Genomic DNA, 15,936 nt, shown 5'->3' with positions numbered 1-15,936 from the left:
ACATGACAAATATTTTTAAAATAAGTATATAAAATTGATGCCATAAGGACTTTGCAAGAGAGGCACTAATACTAGATTGTACCTACTGGAAACAACTAGAACACTTGACAAAAGAATATTTTGAATATTAGGCTATGATCTTAGGAGAAAATCTGCAATGCAGTCCTCTGACCACACCCAGAACAAGCAGGGGAGACCAAGCAGAGTTCAGAGCCATCCTGAACTAAAGATAAGAGCTCAGAATATAGCAGCATGATGCACCTGAAATGCATGGTACAGAGTTCCTGACAGGCAGGAGCCAGGAAGAGAAAGAGCCCCCAGAAATCTGCCTACAGGACCCCTTGAGACTTTGGCTGAATACTATGAGTAACAGGGAAAAAAACTCTACAAAGCCAGGGAAATAACCATACCAATGAGCAAAAATCAAACCAGCACAAATACACAAAAGATATGCATTGAATGATTCTACTTATATGGAGTATCTCAATTTCAGAGAAGCAGAAGTATAATGTTGGTTACCAGAACTTGGAAGAAAGGAAATGGGAAGTTGCTATTTAATGAGTATAAAGCTTCAGCTTTGCAATATGAAAAAGCCTGTGGGAGATTGGTTGCAAGATAACATGAATATACTTAGCACTACTGAACTGTACCCTTAAAATGATAAATTTTAGTTATCTCTATTTTACCACAATTGTTTTACTAAAAACAAATAGAAGAGATTGCACAGAAGTGGGGGGGAAAAACTGAGTTTCAAAACCCACCTAATGGGAAGATCTTGCTGAAAATCTGTAGTAATCAACAAGATACCAAAAAGGCCACACATGAAAAAACAGGCTAAAGTAGCCCAGAATAACTACAGTTGAGCCTAATAACAGTTAAGGACAAGTCTCAAAACGATAATACTGATGATAATACTAATGAACAAGCAATTTAACCACTCTATAGAACAGAACTCAACATTTTCTATGGAATTTTAATCCAAGAAGAATACCAATACACCATTAACAATGCCTAGCATCCAATCAAAAATTACTACACATGCAGAAAAAAAAATGTGATCCATAGTGAGAGGAAATTCAACAGAAATGAGCCCAAAACTGGCATTTACTTTTTTTATTTTTATTTTTATGTTTTTAGGCTGTAGATGAACACAATACCTTTATTTTATTTATTTTTTTTTATTATGATGCTGAGGATGGAACCCAGTGCCTTACACATGCTAAGCAAACACTCTACCACTGAGCTACAACCCCAGCCCCTGGCTTTTAATTTTAAGCTAAACTACTGCATTTAAATTGTATAAAAGATTAGAAGAAAAGCCAAATAGGCTCAAACAAACAATTTTAGACTTTTATGACAAAAGTGATACCAGCTTATTTTAAAAAACTTCACTAGAAAATGTCCAGCTAGCTATAGTGGGATATGACTGCAATCTCAGCAACTTAGGAGACTGAGGCAGGAGGATTGCAATTTCACAGGTCAGGCTGGGCAATTAGTGAGAACCCCATCTCAAATAAAAAAATGTAAAAATATTTTTAAAGGCCTGGGTAGGGGATGGGGATAGAGCTCATGGTAAAACACTGGCCTAGTATGTGTACAGGCCTGGGTTTGATCCCCAGCCCCACAAAGAAATAATCATAAAAATAAAGGTCTGGAAATGTAGCTTCTGTATCTCATTGATAGAGGCATTCCCTGGGTTCAATCCCCAGTACAAAAAAAAAAAAAAAAAAAAAATTCAGAAAATTCCAATAAGCAAAATTAAGTACACTTCACTGTTATGCCACTACTCATATTCCCATATATATTGTTCCAAGGTCTTTCTATGATTAAATGTATATGTTATAATTTTTATAGAAAATTGTATTATATCACATACATGATTTGTTGTAAACTATTTTCATTTAATGTACAACAAATGTATTTAAATATACTTCTGCATTATTTCAAACAGTTGCACATACATTATTTTATTCTAAGGATGTCCATATTTAACTGTTTCTTTCCTTCCTCAAAAAAAGTGAAATAAAGACATTTTCAGAAAAGTGAAAGCTCAGACCTTGTTGCTAGACATTACACTACCAAAAAAATGTTCAAGAAAAGTTCTTCTGACTGAAGGAAATTATTCCAGACTTCAGATCTACTCTACACAAATGAATGAAGGTCATCAGGTGGTAATATTTGCATAAATAAAATGTTTTGTTGTAATTTTACACTTTTACATTCACAATTTAAAGCAAATATAATTAAAAAAGTGTTATGTAGGACTTATAAACAAATAGTAAAACTATAATGATAAAGCATAAAAGATGGCAGTAAATGGAAGAAAACTTGTAAAGTACTTAGATTATCACTAAGGGGCATAATATTTAGAATGTGGTAAGATGTACATTATTACAACTAAATAATAAAAACAAAGAAGCCTAGAGCAACCACTAAATAATTTTTTAATGTGAAAGGAAACAATAAATACATGATTCAAAAGCAATAATTAGTCTTTAAAGAAAGGAAAGGGTCATTGAGAGATGCACCCAAGCTTCTCCAGTATTTTACCACCTGCTATTCCAGAAATAAAAATAACCTCTAACCATCTGACTCTGGTCTAATGCCTTGGTCTCACCCTTGAAACTCAAAATATGGAAGCAACCAAACCACCTGAGGAAGCTCATAAGAAACCAGACATAGACAAGTAATCCAGATGGTCCACAAGAAAGACTGGATGAAATCCAAGCACCCTCATGATAAAAGGCCCATGGCCCTAACCAGAAAGAACCAGACCTGAGGTTCGGTACCAAATCAACTTCTTTCTACTTGAAACACTTAAAACCAGTGAAGAGATATTTTTAGATTCACTTTTTACTACAGTTCGATATATCAAAAACCAAAATGAATTATGCCTAACATTTTCAAGGGATCAGTTCTTCTAAGGCTCAGGTTTCTTTACACATCCATGTGTCCATCGAGACAAAACGAGGGGCTGGGGATATAGCTCAGTTGGTAGAAGTGCTTGCCCTCATAAGCACAAGGCCCTGGGTTCAAATTCCCAGCACCACACACAAAAAAAGAGAGAGACAAAAACAATCTCTTAATCTCTTAGGCTTGAGTGAGCCCTCAGGTGACTTGCAAGTTGTTGATTGCCAAACACATATCAGAAGCTCCAGTGACGAAAATTACACAGACTTTGTGAATCATCCCTTCCTGTTGCTCGGATTCAGACATAGCACTGAGTCTCACAAGCCCCAAGTGCTCAGCGAGGGTATAGCTGGTCGCTGCCTGTCTCTGGCAGCTAAGATTTTTTAAATGATCCTTGAATCTTACAAGACAGAGGCTTATTACTTCAAGACACACTGTAGATTCCCCTTGTGGCTTTGGGCAAATATTTGACTTTATAAAAAAAAATCTTGCATTAATCACCTCATAATTATTAACAGCTAACATTTATATAGGGGCTTAGTAAGTTCCTGCATAGGTGTCATTTAAATTAGTTATATAATGTGTACATAAATAGATAACAAATTTAAAATATAATAATATGTAATATATATTCACTTCATCCTCACAAAGGTAAAGAAACTGGGACAAAGAGAGTTTGTCCCAGTAACTTGTCCTAAAATTACAAAACTAGCAAGTGACAGAGCTGGGGATCTAAACCCAAAACACACTCTACCTGTTCACCTATACACTGAATGGCCTGAGGTAAAGGAATGATTGGAAAAAATGAATGTCATAAAAGCAGCTCACTTCTAACAACAATTTCAAGGGTAGCAATAAACAAAAAATTGGGAGCATAATACAGTAACCCATTTTTCTTGCTCATGTCCCTACCATCACATCTCTGCTGATACCACAGCCTCCCCTTGGCTGCTCAACTGTCCATTTGGTAAGTACTTTCCCCCAAAAGTTGTTGGAGATAGCTTCCCTACAATCACTCTGGGGATGTCCACTGGCACCAGATCTGTCCTAGATGCTCACATGACTATCTAAATTGGCACTCTTATCCCCTAAGCCATGTGTTCATTTGCTCATTTAACAAATATTTGTTGAGCATCTATTATGTGTCAGTGATTGGGAGTACACTGATAAATAGGTGGGAGACTTTGTCCTTGAAGAATATACAAGCAAGCAGAAGAGACAGAGGTGGGAACTCATAAATTATTAACTGCTTGAAGAGAGAGTAGAACATTAGGGAAATTTGATAGAACAGGCAGTTGAGCAGAATTTGAGGGAAAAGTGGGAATTTCTCAATCAGATGAGGAGAATGAAATTCCAGGCAGGAGAGGAACTCGTACTAAGGCTTGAAGGAGGGAAATGAGTTTGAGTGTTCCATGAATGTGGACAAAAGATGGCAGAACAGGTAATTAAGTTAAAAAGATAAGGCCAAATAAGCTAGGAGATGTGTCTCCTCACCCGCTTTACGACAATAAAATGACAGAAAAGAAATAATCCAGCAAAATAAAAATATAGGAAGGAGGTCACCCAGGGATGCAGAGAGGAATTCACCAGGTGGGGCGCTCTGGAAAGGGCTGGCATATCAAGCAGGGTAACGGAAGTCACAGTCTACACACAGATTCTCTTGACAGGCCACTGGCTTTGCTTCCCCAAAGCAGAAACCAAGACAACGATTTGTATGCAGATAGTTTACTTAGGAAGTGATTTTTTAAAAAAGCCATAATGAGGAAGTGAATAAATCGAGATAGGAAAGAAACAGGGCAAAAGCCAACAATTGGCTGTGGGCCAGGAGATCTCAATTCACCCAGGGATGCGGAACGCCTCAGAGTAGCCTCACTGCCAGACCCTGCCAGTTGGAATATGTATTCAATGGCTTCCAGCTGTCACTGGCTGAGGGGTCCCCTGAGGGCATGAAATCCCCAGCAGTAGCAGATGGCTCCATACACTGAGCAAAGCTTTCGGGGCATAGGAGAAGCCTCCAAGCAGAGAGGCAGGGAGAGGCAGGTACCCTTAGGTAGGAAACCGTCAGGTTTTGCAGGAGCTATGACAGTGGGCACACTTGGAGGGGGGGTTGCAGGGCTGTGGTGCCGGGCATATTACAGTCTTGCTTCAGCAGGCTCCCCGCTCAGTGTCTGGAATGGGCAGGCGAAGCAAGGAAACACAGACGTGAATCCACCGAAATTCAGTTCACAAGTGAACACTCCTCCAGAGCCCATTGTGCAGAGCCCCGGACTCTGCGACTGATGATTGCCGTCTTTCTGCTGTTACCCATGCCAAACTAAATTTTAGCAAAGTAAAAGAGTAGAAACAGCACATTCCAATGTTTCCTCCAAATCCAAAAAGGGCCTGCCAAGTGTTGCACATCCTTTTATTGGTAGAACAATGAAATGTACAGCAACCTTGTACCTTATAAGAGCTCTCAGGACTGAATTCCCAGAAACTTCAGAGGAAAAAGACCCCTAAATTTTCATGGGATTTATCTTCCACCCTCTGGTTCACATATGGCTTATTAAGCTATCACAAGTACTTGTTAGTTCCTGCTCATCAGGTCTTATTAACATTGTCCCTAAAACAGTGGTCAATTGTAATGTTGTGTGTAATGACAAAATGTCCAAGCCTTTTGTGGATTGTATTTCAACAAAGCGGTGTAGTCCTGAGGCAAGACTGAAAATATACTGTTGGCTTTGCCTGGTAAAAGCAAATTGCTACTGGTGATATTTGAAAATTGGGCCATATCTGCATATCAGCTACTAGCCACTGAATGAATTTGCCCTAGTATATACCATAACTAGAAGAACAGGTGAGACTGGAATCAAACTTAGAATTGTCCATGGTATTCTCCAACATTCTTTTGCCTTTGCCAAGGCCAGAGAGGCAAGTTAAATGGAGGGTGTGATAAGCACCTTTTTAAGTCATCAATTGCAGAGAGTTGTTGTACTACAGTTGGGAGAAACTGAAGGTGCAAGGTTCACCCTCTTTGTTCTACTTGTCCTTTAACCATTTCCATGTATGTTATGGTTTGGATGTGAGGTGGCCTCCAAAAGCTCATGTGTAAGACAGTGCAAGAAGGTCTAGAGGAGAAATGATTGCGTTATAAGACCCTTAACCTAAGCAGTGAATTAATCTCCTAATGGGGTTATTTGAGTGGTAACTGAAGGCAGGTGGGGGTGTGGCTGGAGGAGGTGGGCACTGGGGTGACTTTGCAGTATGTATTTTGTATCGGGTTGAGTGGAAGCCTCTCTCTTTTCTGATCATGTGAGCTGCTTCCCTTCAGTCACACTCTTCTACCATGATGTTCAGTCTCACCTCAAGCCCCCGAGGAATAGAGCTGGCTGTCCACAGAAATGAGACCTCTGATACCATGAAACGCCCCCCAAAATTTTTCCTCCTCTAAAATTGTTCTTGGCAGGTCTTTTAATCACAGCAGTTAAAAAAAAAAAAAAAAAGCCCTGACTAAAACAATGTACAATTTGACTTTTTTTAAGGCTGGGGATATAACTCAGCAATAGAGTGCTTTCCTAGCATGAATGAGGCTCTAGTTTCAATCTCCAGCACCACCATGAAAAAAAAATTGAAAAGTTTAAGACTCTAAACACAGTGATGCCGAGAAAAGGCACGTGAAGTTATCTCTAAGCCAACAAAAGTATCGAAGCAAGGGAGAATGATATTATCAAAAATTCTCTTTAAGAAAAATCAGGGAGATGTGAATGTGAGAACATCGGAGGGCTAGAAGAAGGATGGGACATAGGACAGTCAAGAAGTGGACCCCTATACTCAGGAGTCCCATAGCTGGATGGTTCTGGATCTATTTCACAATACAATTCAGAATCATCCTCACTGAAGTCCCAACAATGAGAATACATAAGTTAATCCCTCATACAGCTCTCAAGCTCACATAGGCTTTTTCTCTAATTCATCTTTCCATCAGTTATCATCATTGCCTGGAAGATAGACACTTCTATATGATGCCACACTGCACTGAGTCCAATCTTTCACTAAGCTCCAAAGCATTGCGATGGATGCCTGGTGTTCAATGGCCATGGGATGAAGATATGGACTGTACAAGGTCTTCCAAATGACTAGTACCTTTCATGATGCCTTGGGGACCTCCATGCCCACTTCCCTGCTGACGGCATGGGTGAGATATGGAGGGAGAGGTGGTTAAGGATTAATACACTCAGTCTTAGGACTCATATGGAATTTGCAGACCATATTTTAAAATACTCCCCATCAAATTTGATCCCAAAATGTTTATGATGAAATAAAGGAATGAAGATGAATGGAGAAGAGAGAAGTATTTGCCAAGAAAAAAAAATCCTAAAATGAATCAGTTTTCTGAGTCAGTGTGTCCCCATTTGTGTTATGCTTAACCAAGTATAATCCTCACATCTTCCTCCATAAAAGTATATCTAGAGAGAAGGGGAGACAGACCAACAAACCATACAGACTGAATAAGCATGGAAGCTTTTCTCTCAAATGCATGGGGATTGCAAACCCCAGGACCATAGTTCTTAATAGCCAAAAGTTAAACATATCAAACATAATATAGGCAAGTGGGTATTTCCTTCTTCAAAAAGGTTTTAGAGTTAAGTTTCTAAAAATAGCTTTTGGAGAATATTTGAGGAAGTAATTCCTTCTTAAAAGAAAGTCTTTCCTCAATTCATTGTGATTACAGAACACTTTTAAATTCTCCCACTGCTTACAGGATGTACTGTTGAAGGCCATAGAGACATCAGTATTAGTAATGGTACTTTCAGTTAAACCAACAGAAAGTGCAATAAAAATGACTTAAGTATTAAAGAAATTTATTATTTTGACACTATGAAATCCAGAAGGACAACCAAAGGACAGTGATTCTGTGGCTCAGTGATGTGACCCAGGAGTCAGCTCCTTCAACATACTCTGCCCCCACAGTGTCAGCTCCATCCTCCAGCAGGTAGCAATTGGTTCCCATCATCCTAGAGTCACATTCCCACCACCACTAGATCCAAAGGAAGAGAAAGAAAAGAGTTTCCAGATTTATCTTGTGGCAAGGAAATGTCTTCTAGAACCACCCCCCAACAGAATTCCCTGCATACCAGTCTGGACCAATCACTGGGAAAGAGAATGGGAAACTTATAAACCCATCAGTCCCACCTGGACCTGCAGATTGACTGGCTTCTCCAAAGCACATAGATTCATTCATAGGTGCAAATAACTGGAAAAAAAATTTTGAAACCTGACTGGGGCCTATAGGAGGGAAACAGAGGAGTGTGCTGGGCAGACCCCAAGTTTCCCTTGTAACATTTGTAGTGGAAAAATGGCTATGGTTCAGGAAACCAAGTTACATAAATCAATCATTTTGGTCAAAATAGGTAGAGAAAATATCTAGTTCCAAATTTGGGAAGATGACAGTAAGGAAATGCCAATGGTCAAGACATGAGACATGCCCCCATGTGGGCACATACGCACCCATGCACGTGTACAGACACACACACACACATACACAAAAGAATCCAGTAATTATATAGGAAAGAAGAGGACCTGGCCTCTGAGAATTTCTTGTCATCCTTCATGACATTTACAGATCTTTCAAGAATTCTTCATGAAGCCAGGTACAACGGCACACACTTGAATTCCAGTGACTCAGGAGGCTAAGGCAGGAGGATTATAACTTTATATAGAGCAACATGTGAATGTTCATAAAAATCCACTGAGGGGTTATTAGAATGAGGAAAATAAGATTCAGATAGATTGATATTCGCCCCGCTCACAATCCTCATAAGAGTGAAGGCAAGGCACACACCCAAGTTTATTTGATTCATGCTCTTGGGTCACTTGATTTCTAGTACCTAGATTCTAGAAAATGGAAAAATTAAATTGAACTAATTAAAGCATATTCCAAACCAAAAGTTCTGAAGCATTCCAATGGTGTTTTGGTAGATACTTTCTCCATCTCCAATTAGTTAACCTCTGTTATACACACACTTTGATCTGAGAAATCACCTAGGTTATTTGTCCAACCAGCACTGGTATCCCCTACAGCCTTCTACTAAAAATAAGGCTCACAGACCACAGGCATCACTGAGAGCTCACTAGAAATGCAGAGTCTCAGGCCCTAACCCATAAATCAGAACCTGCATTTTAATAAGATCCTGCTATGGTTTCAATATGGTTTGAGAGTATCTCCCAAAAGTTCATGAGCTGGAAGCTTGGTTCCAGTGTGGCAATGTTGAGAGGTGGTTGGGACCTTGACTTTAAGAGGGCTTCATGTTTTTCTCATAGGAGTGTGTTCTTACTGTCCCAAGAATTTCCATAGGTTGTTGTGAGCAAGTCTGGCAACACCCCTGGTTCCCCTGCTGAACACAGCCACTCCCCTTGTCACCTCTCTTCTGAGTTTTTAGCCAGGAGAGGGCCTTCTTCAGGACACCAACATCATGCTGTTCGGACCCTCCAGCCATGAGAATCCTGAGCCAAATAAATCTCTTTATAAGTTACTCAGCTTCAGATATTTTGAAACAGACGAAGACAAATCCCCAGGTGATTCAAACATTGAAGTCTAAAGTAGCTCCCTACTGCATCCCTAACATCAGGCTCCTCTTTAATCTTTCCAAGGACAGCCTGGTCTATAACCACAAAGTTCCCATTATTACAAAATTCTTGCCAAAACTTCCATGGGCATTCTACACCTCCCATCATTCTGCCATCTCAGTTGACAAGTGACAGCCCTTCAGTTCTTGGAAACATGTATTCCATCTAAGCTAAAGGACTATTTCTTTTAACATCTTCTAAGATCATGCTCTTTGTGTCCTCCAGATTAGTGGTACCCAACCTAAGATGTACAGATATGCATTATGACCACTTGAAAACCTCCAGGAATGGATCCCAGGAACCTGCATTTTTGGCATGCTCCCCAAGTACAATCAAGGCCCAGTTATCAGACCTCAGACCACTGCCCTGAATGCCCTCCAGTTTGTTAATATTCTTTATAGAATTTGACTTATAGAGCTGAAAACAAGTCATCCCAAAGAATAGAGATTTTCTTGGCCCATGATTAGGACTTTTTAAAATTAATACAGCCTACAATGTAGACAGCTTTGATAAGGAGACCCATTGCCTGTTAATTCATGCCCAGGTTTTTTTTTTGTTTTTTTTTCCTATATCAAGTACTACTACAAAACTGGATTTCCCCAGTTCTTCACATAAGCAGTTTATTTTTCCTGAATTTAGATGTAGGATTCTGTATTCAGTACTCTCAGATTTCATCTTGTTGTTTTGAACCCTTGGCTTAACCTGCCCAGCATTTTGAATTTTATTCTATCTTTTATTGGGAGGCACTGAGTGAGCTGGGAAAAGTGGGGCTACAGTCAAGACATGTGGGCAAAATCAGATTTGTTTGAGACAAATGGTTCAAGTGGCTATGGGGAAGACTCTCCTGCAAAAATGTCTCTGCTGTATATTTGTTGACTTAGCCAGTGATACAATGACTGATGGCAGAAAGATTTGGTTAGGAGCTCTGATGCTGATCCAGGTAAGCATGAAGGTCTAAGTTAAGGGTAGTTCAGTGATAAAGAAGGAGGATTTAGGGAACTCTGTGAGAGGTAGAATCACTAAGATTTATTGGGCAATTAGATGTCAGGGTAAGGAAGAAGGCAGAAGCACAATGACATACCTGTTCTTAACTAATCAATGAGTCATCGAGAGCAGAACTAAATGCACATCACCACAGAGGTATCTGATCAAAGGTGATCCCTGAAGGTATTATGACCTTGAGGATATTATGCTATGAAATAAACCAGACACAAAAGAATAAATATTGTAGAACTCCTTTTATACCAGGTGCCTAGAATAGGCGAATCCACAAAAATAGAGAGAATGGTCATTACCAGGGGCTGGAGGAAAGGGAGAAAGGGGGAGTTGTTGTTTAATGGACAAGAATTTCAGTATTCGTGGGTGTTCCAGTGCCCATCCATCTTCAGAGAGTCCTGGAGATGACCAGTGGTGATAGTGACCCAACAATGCACATGTACTTAATGACCTGAACTGTACAATTAAAAATGGTAGCACTGGTGAGTTTTGTTACGTATATTTTACGATTGAAAAAAAAAAAACCTCAAAACATAATAATTTCAAGGTGTCAACCATCCATGTGGGTGACTAATATTTCCTTTTTAAAAAGTCTAGTAACGGTTGGTTAGAAATGAGGAACTGACAGAAGTCCTCAGAGACCTAAGCTTCTGTTTAGCCCACTGAGGAGTTATAGCACAGGCACCAGAGCAGAAAGAAATGACTCAGAACAATCCTGTGGAAGCAAAATGTCAGGGTTGTTATGGTTCATTACGTAAAATACTTGTTTTTCTTGTTTGTTTTTGCTCTTATCTTATTTCTGTCCATCACCATGGATAAATCTCATTAGAAACTTCTAGTTTCAGCAGTTAGCCTAAAGTGAAGTAGGTAGAGAAGTTAAAATAAGGCAAACTTTTATCTGAGCTATACCTAGGAAATTTATTTGCAATCTAAAACCCAAGACTTTAAGTTCATGAAAGTCTCTTGAAGTGAATGGTTGCCCCATTTGGAAATCTACTGATGGTCTAGTCTTCCCCTGTGAAGTGACTCTCAGCTTGAGGACTGGAGTCAATTGGGAGGGCTTTAAAAATGTCTGAAACTGGGCCCTAGCCTGGAAAAGTCTGATTTATTTCACCTGGAATCCAATGAGGCATCAAGATTTTTATTAATAAAATTTCTTTAGGTGATTCTCATACAGCCTGGAATGTAAATCTCTGATGTTACGAATACTTGCTGAGAAGTTAAAACAAATTCACCACACCCCCAAAATGAGGAAAGATACAATTATTTTAAAAAGGTATAATAAAAGTAAAAATAGTACCAAAGCAGAAATTCATCTTAGAATCATAAACTGTTAGAGCTAGAAAAGAATTTAGAGATCACCTAAGACAGTGGTTCTCAAAGTGTGGTCCCCAAGTCAGCACCATCAGCATCTGTTGGAAACTTGTAAGAAATGCACATACTGGGGCTCACTACAGATCTATGAATCAAACTGGTTCACAGCCAAGCAATCTTTGAGTTATGAAGCCTTCCAGGCAATTCTGATCAAGCTGAAGTCTGAGAACCAGTATTCTAGAACAGTTATGGGGAACTTTAAAAAATGTCCCACCAAAGAATCTAAGTACTAATCTAGTCTGTATTGAGAGACAGGGAGAGGCCAGCCCAAGGTGGCACAATGACTGTCATAACCTGAACAAGAACTCCAATCCTGTGATTCCAAATTGAGCTCTTCACAGCAAGTTTTTCTAATTCTTTTACCCAGGGATGCCACACTCATTCCAGAACAACTTATGATCCCCATGAAGACTTAATTATTCCTTTACTTATAGTCCTCAGTTCTAGGGACGTGATCTTGTAGTTACCCTTTCTATATTCCTTATGGTAGAAAGAGAAGGTTAGAAGATAAGTCACATTAAAACCAAGACAAAGTAAAAAAAAAAAATAATTAAAATACCAATAACTCCAAAATAAAAACAGGAACCTCCCAAATATTTGTAAACATCCTTATGATAAATGCAAAGTGTTAACATTTCAAAAGGAATTGAAATGTTACCATTCGTGTAAGACCTTCACTGTGGCCTTAAGGTTAATGTCAAAGCCAAATGTGTTTTATATTTCAAAAAAGCCAGCAGAAAGAATTTCTGAATGTTTTCATTGAAAAGAAATGATAAATATTTGAAGACATATGCTCACCCTGACTTGAACATTATATAACATACATGTTTCAAAACATCATATTGCCTCCATAAACATGTATAATTTTTATGTTTCAATTAAAATTTTTAATAAAAATAACAACAGGGCATGTAGAAAAAAAAAAAGAAGTCAATTAGTTCTACCTCCTGTCTCTTTTACTGTCTTTAAAGTATTCCCAGTGGAAAATTTTTACATATTTTTAACCTGATTTCCAATTAAAAATAACCTAAAAACCTCGCTCAGTGACATTTTAGTGATCAAAATATTACAATAGAGTCCGAGTGGAGCGAGTGAGCTGAGTGGTTGTGCGGTCGTGTCTCGGAAACCGGTAGCGCTAGCAGCATGGCTGACCAACTGACTGAAGAGCAGATTGCAGAATTCAAAGAAGCTTTTTCACTATTTGACAAGGATGGTGATGGAACTATAACAACAAAGGAACTGGGAACTGTAATGAAGTCTCTTGGGCAGAATCCCACAGAAGCAGAGTTACAGGACATGATTAATGAAGTAGATGCTGATGGTAATGGCACAATTGACTTCCCTGAATTTCTGACAATGATGGCAAGAAAAATGATTCCGTGTGTTTGATAAGGATGGCAATGGCTATATTAGTGCAGCAGAGCTTCGCCATGTGATGACAAACCTTGGAGAGACGTTAACAGATGAAGAGGTTGATGAAATGATCAGGGAAGCAGATACTGATGGTGATGGTCAAGTAAACTATGAAGAGTTTGTACAAATGATGACAGCAAAGTGAAGACATTGTACAGAATGTGTTAAATTTCTTGTACAAAATTGTTTATTTGCCTTTTCTTTGTTTGTAACTTATCTGTAAAAGGTTTCCCCCTACTGTCAAAAAAATATGCATGTATAGTAATTAGGACTTCATTCCTCCATGTTTTCTTCCCTTATCTTACTGTCATTGTCCTGAAACCTTATTTTAGAAAATTGATCAAGTAACATGTTGCATGTGGCTTACTCTGGATATATCTAAGCCCTTCTGCACATCCAAACTTTAGATGTAGTTGGTCAAATGAGGGAACATCTGGGTTATGCCTTTTTTAAAAAAGTAGTTTTCTTTAGGACTTGTCAGCATGTTGTTGTTGAAGTGTGGAGTTGTAACTCTGCGTGGACTATGGACAGTCAACAATATGTACTTAAAAGTTGCACTATTGCAAAACGGGTGTATTATCCAGGTACTCGTACACTATTTTTTTGTACTGCTGGTCTTGTACCAGAAACATTTTCTTTTATTGTTACTTGCTTTTTAAACTTTGTTTAGCCACTTAAAGAAAATCTGCTTATGGCACAATTTGCCTCAAATCCATTCCAAGTTGTATATTTGTTTTCCAATAAAAAAATTAAACAATTAAAAAAAATATTACAATAAATTGAGTTCCCTTGTGACCATTTAAACACTCAGTCTGTCTGCACTGGTGATGGTAAAGTCAGAAGCCTTCCCCTCTGATGCCCCACGTGCTTGACGACCAATACCTCAGTTTACTCTTCTTACACCATCTTTACCTAGAATAAAATTTAAAAGGTAGACAGGAGACAAAGGGAAGGACAAGAAAATACAATTTAAATCTAAAAGCCTTATGCTAAATTTCTACAAGCCTTTCCTCACAGACTTGTCACTCCCAAATTCTGGGAAATCTGTAAATCTTAAAAGTTACTATAAGTTTATTCACCCATGAAAATTACCTTGTGCTCTGTTAATTAGCCTACATAATAAATAGATTAAGTGAAGAGATATTTAATATTTTAAGAAACCTATAATCTAGGGTACTTTCCAACATTATCTACTGACCATACAGTAGAGACCACGTCAGTCTAAGGATCCTGAGAATAACCAGACCACCAGAAACTTCCTGGATCACCAAACTGATGTCATCCCCACATACCTTCCCTTATCTGCCCCTCACCAAATGTCCTTTAAAAGAAGAGTCCAGGATATCAAAGGCAGGTCTCACTCTCAAGATAGCCCATGTTCTCCCTTGAATGAGTCTCTGCTTTCATAAATAAATCCCTGACTCTGATGCATCCTTAAATTCATTTCTGCAACATCTGTCAAGAACCCTATTCATTCTGGATTGAGATTCCCCTCTTCCTCTGATGACAATTTTAGTATCCCAGTGGTTTCTCTCTGAATAGTCTTTCAAAAATGTAGACAGTAAATCTTTCACAAAGTTTGAAACTAGAGAGGAACTTTACTGTAAACTTTGACTTGCAGAACATATTTGGATATTAGGCTTTTTTACTAGAAGAGTTGAAACCTGATTCTGGCAAATTAAATAAATACAAATGTTGGAAGGATACAAGATGTCTCAGACTTGTAGATTCTCAGTAACCAAGGAAGTGCCAGACAACCTAGAGCAAGAATGGATGAACAGCCTCTTTGGTCCACCGGAAAGCTCCGGGCCAGTTTTCCATCTTTGTCCCAAAAAAGTAAAAAAATAATAATAATAATTAAAATACCAATAACTCCAAAATAAAAACAGGAACCTCTCAAATATTTGTAAACATCTATATGATAAATGCAAAGTGTTAACATTTCAAAAGGAATTGAAATGTTTCCATTCAGGTAAGACCTTCACTGTGGCCTTTCCATCTTTGTCCCTCAGTTCAAGAATCAAACCACTGGAGAGTTCAACTGATCACGTTTCCACATGTGTTCAGCTCTCAGCTGGGGTCAGGGCTCTTTACTTGACACACTCACGAGACTGCACAGTAGAGGGTAAGTTTCCAAAGGAAAAGAGTGCTGTCACCAAAAGATGTAACAGTGAAATGCCCTCTCAAGTCCCTGGCTAAATACTGCACCCAAAGCCATCCAAAAGTAAGCCCTCGTAAAGGTCTGTTCATTTGAACAAAATGAACTCTAACAAAGTGGAGAATGGATCATCCTGGTAAGTGGTTCCACCATGAGTTCCACCAAGCCCTCTGGAATGCACTGCTGTGTAGAATAAAAAAGCTCTCAGCACAACCACTTGTCCCAGTACCACTGACTAGCAGAGAACAGGGAGGTAGAGAAAAAGTCCTGGGCACCTAGAGACTGGGAAGTAAAACAACTGCTTGGCCAGAGAGATGAATTTTGGTTCCCTTTCTTCTTCTCAGGTTCACACAACTTTTCAGTAACAGAAGATGGACTGAACTGGTCGCAGTCCCAATGTTGTTTCCGTAACCATGACCTCCTGTTCATTTATGCTGGGCCTTTCACAACTTGCTAATGTGACATGGTCACTTAAACAA

General features: G+C 38.9%; 1 pseudogene across 1 annotated transcript; it reads left to right on the top strand.

Moving 5' to 3' along the window:
* The first annotated feature begins 12,967 nt into the window (after nt 1–12,967).
* Nucleotides 12,968–14,066, top strand: LOC306664513 (annotated as a pseudogene). Its single transcript has one exon. The product of its transcript is annotated as an uncharacterized misc_RNA (transcript).
* The last annotated feature ends 1,870 nt before the right edge of the window (nt 14,067–15,936 follow it).

The sequence above is a fragment of the Sciurus vulgaris genome, assembly GCF_902686455.1.
Source record: "Sciurus vulgaris genome assembly, chromosome: 6".
In the NCBI taxonomy this organism is placed as follows: Eukaryota; Metazoa; Chordata; class Mammalia; order Rodentia; family Sciuridae; genus Sciurus; species Sciurus vulgaris.
Note: the sequence above shows the minus strand (reverse complement) of the source record. Positions and strands in the feature narration are given on the sequence as shown.